The sequence below is a fragment of the Erpetoichthys calabaricus genome, chromosome 3 (genome assembly GCF_900747795.2).
Source record: "Erpetoichthys calabaricus chromosome 3, fErpCal1.3, whole genome shotgun sequence".
In the NCBI taxonomy this organism is placed as follows: Eukaryota; Metazoa; Chordata; class Cladistia; order Polypteriformes; family Polypteridae; genus Erpetoichthys; species Erpetoichthys calabaricus.
This window is the reverse complement of record NC_041396.2, coordinates 216766828-216769654: the sequence shown is the minus strand read 5'-3', so window position 1 is coordinate 216769654 and position 2827 is coordinate 216766828. Positions and strand designations below refer to the sequence as shown.

General features: G+C 37.3%; 1 non-coding gene across 1 annotated transcript; it reads left to right on the top strand.

Annotated features, from left to right (window-relative positions):
• Positions 1 to 381: 381 nt before the first annotated feature.
• LOC114649734 (U1 spliceosomal RNA) lies at positions 382 to 544 on the top strand. Its single transcript, XR_003715886.2, has one exon. It is a non-coding gene; the product is annotated as a U1 spliceosomal RNA (small nuclear RNA).
• The last annotated feature ends 2283 nt before the right edge of the window (positions 545 to 2827 follow it).

The window sequence follows — 2827 nt, the reverse complement described above, 5'->3', positions numbered from 1 at the left end:
CCAATGTTCATAACCAGTGTATTTCATCTGATACAGTACTTTCTTCTTCATAAAATGGTTAGATTTATTTTAATCTTTAAAAAAATAAAACAAACTTTTAAAGCTGTTCACTATTCAATATATTTGGGGCCACTCCAAATGTCTTTCTGTTACTTGTGTCCCTTTGTTTTTTGCCATAACCCTACAAAAAAAGTAACTTTGGTAAAATGGGAAACTGCAAAAGGTGATACTTTACTTTATACTTTTTCAAATTTCAGTTTGTTTGGGTCTGTCTCTGTTTTCCTTTAATGGGTTTTGGAAGTTTAAACCTGCTTAAGCTGTATTAGTTGTCCTGTTTGACACACCCTTTTTCTTCATTATATCTTCATTTTTCTTTATTATATATTACCTGGCAGGGGAGATACCATGATCACTAAGGTGGTTCTCCCAGGGCGAGGCTCATCCATTGCACTCCGGGTGTGCTGACCCCTGCGATTTCTCCAAATGCGGGAAACTTACCTGCATAATTTGTGGTAGTGGGGGACTGCATTCACGCTCTCCCCTGATTTTTTTTTTTTAATACTTACCTAGCAGGGGAGATACCATGATCACTGAGGAGATCGTTCCTTCCCCAAACTATGTGACTCTTCAATTCCACCTGGGGGGGTAAACGTTAACATTATTCAAAGTTATTGTCTGTTTTTACCGACATTTTTATTACTCTTTAATTTAATATTGTTTTTTTGTACAGTATGCTGCTGCTGGAGTATGTGAATTTCCCCCTTGGGATTAATAAAGTATCTATCTATGAAATCTCTATCTATTCAGCTATTCAACATATTTGATTGCCTTTAATACAATTGTATATTGTGTCATTTTCTACATAACTTGAGGGTAATTTAACTGTTCTCTTAGTAAAGAGAATAGTGCAAGCTGGCTGCATGATTTACATTAACATTTATTCACTTAGTAGATGCGTTTTTGCAAAACGATGGACAAAACAGGTCAACATAATCAAGAGGACATCAATCTGGTGGACTGTTTTAAAACAAGTTTTTCAAGCCGTGGCCTCAAAATTGACCTTCGCAAGTGAAGAGCTCTGCTAGTTGCTCTTTCTTAGCTATTAAGAGCTTAAACTATCAGTTAGAAAGACATACTGCATGCAGAATAAGAATGTCTTAAACACAGTGAGGGAGTCAGCAGTTCTGATGGAGTTGGGTAGTACAAATTAATTGAGATTTGATACCATGTAGAGGAAGTATCACCAGACACCATTCAATACCAGACCTGAGTGGGCAAGAATATGCATAGAACATCATAAGTGCCTTCATATATGTAGGTGCTGATCCATTAACACTAGAATTACAACAGTCTACGAAAAAGCTCGTAGATCCAGCCCACCTTAAAACCGTTCTCACCTGTCCGCCAGCGTCTTTTGTCTTCTAAATGTGCCGATTAAGACGAGCAGCAAGCAGCCGGCTATTCCATCCCCCCACCATCGCAGAAAGTTTTCCCAGCTCATGTCTTGTTTGATTATCTGGGAGTGACTGAACTGCTGGGGTTTTAGAGTGGAAATAATAGATCGTTATTTGGAACACATGCATTTCATGTGTGTTCCGTTTCTACAGTAATCTGTGTAAACACATTGTTAAACAGATACTTTTTCATATTTTAGTAATAAATGTTACAAAATGTAGGCATAAACTATAGAATGTGTGAAGCCTGAAGTCCAAAGATCAAATAAACACTTTCACAAAAAGTTCAAGAACACTACAACAGCTTCTGTGGCATAACGCTAAGATTTGCTGACTCACAGCGCAGCAACCCTACTGTTCCTCAGAGACCTGAGTTTGATTCCCAGCTGGGGAGAAAGTGTTTTTTTTTTTCTTTTTAACCTCAAACGGACATAAAATTTATAAATTGGTATGCACTGTAAATTGTTAAGTTTAAAATGTCGATCGCAGTTATTTCTGTTGATTAATTCATGCTTTTTACTTAGAGTTAGAACAGGAGCTTATTCAGCTTCTGATCTGACTCTAACAGCGCCAGTATAAATTCACACCAAATCTAACGCTGTTCGTTAAAAAATAATATTGCATTATAGCGCGTCTTTATGTGAAAACAGCAGTGTCAGATGGGGGGTGGGGGAGATCCTGAACGCGACTGAGAGAATGAAAAGTGAATAAAAAAAAACAAAGCTAACCTTTACAAGTATCATAAATTACACCAGCTGTTACAGACTGAAATCAAACATATGTTTTTATTCTAAAATAGTAAGAATAAGAGCAGTTCACTTCTCAAAAGGGAGTCATGCAGGATTGAACGCGTGACCTTTTGATTCCCAGTCAGCAACTGATACTGTTGCGCCACGGCAGCAGTCTTAGTAAGTATGTGTTAATGTCGCACGCTAAGGCGGCTTTTTTTCCTGCAATTATATTTTTGAATAAAAGCACACTTGTTCTGTTATATTTGTACCTTTTGTGAAAGTGTTTCTTTGATATTTGGACTTCAGGCTTCATACATTATATAGTTTATGTCTATATTTTGTCATTTATACTACTAGAATATGAAAAACGTTTCTGTTTTAAAAATGTGTTTACACAGATTACTGTAGAAACGGAACACACATGAAATGCGTGTGTTCCAAATAACAATCTATTATTTCCACTCTAAAACTCTACTTCAGTCCCAGATAATCAATCAAGGCATGAGCTGGGAGAAGTTCGTGCACGTTCTAAGTCGGTGGGGGGATGGAATAGCCGGCTGCTTGCAGCTTGTCTTTATCTGCACATTTAGAAGACAAAAGATGCTGGCAGAGAGCTGCGAACGGATGTAAGAAGCGATTTAA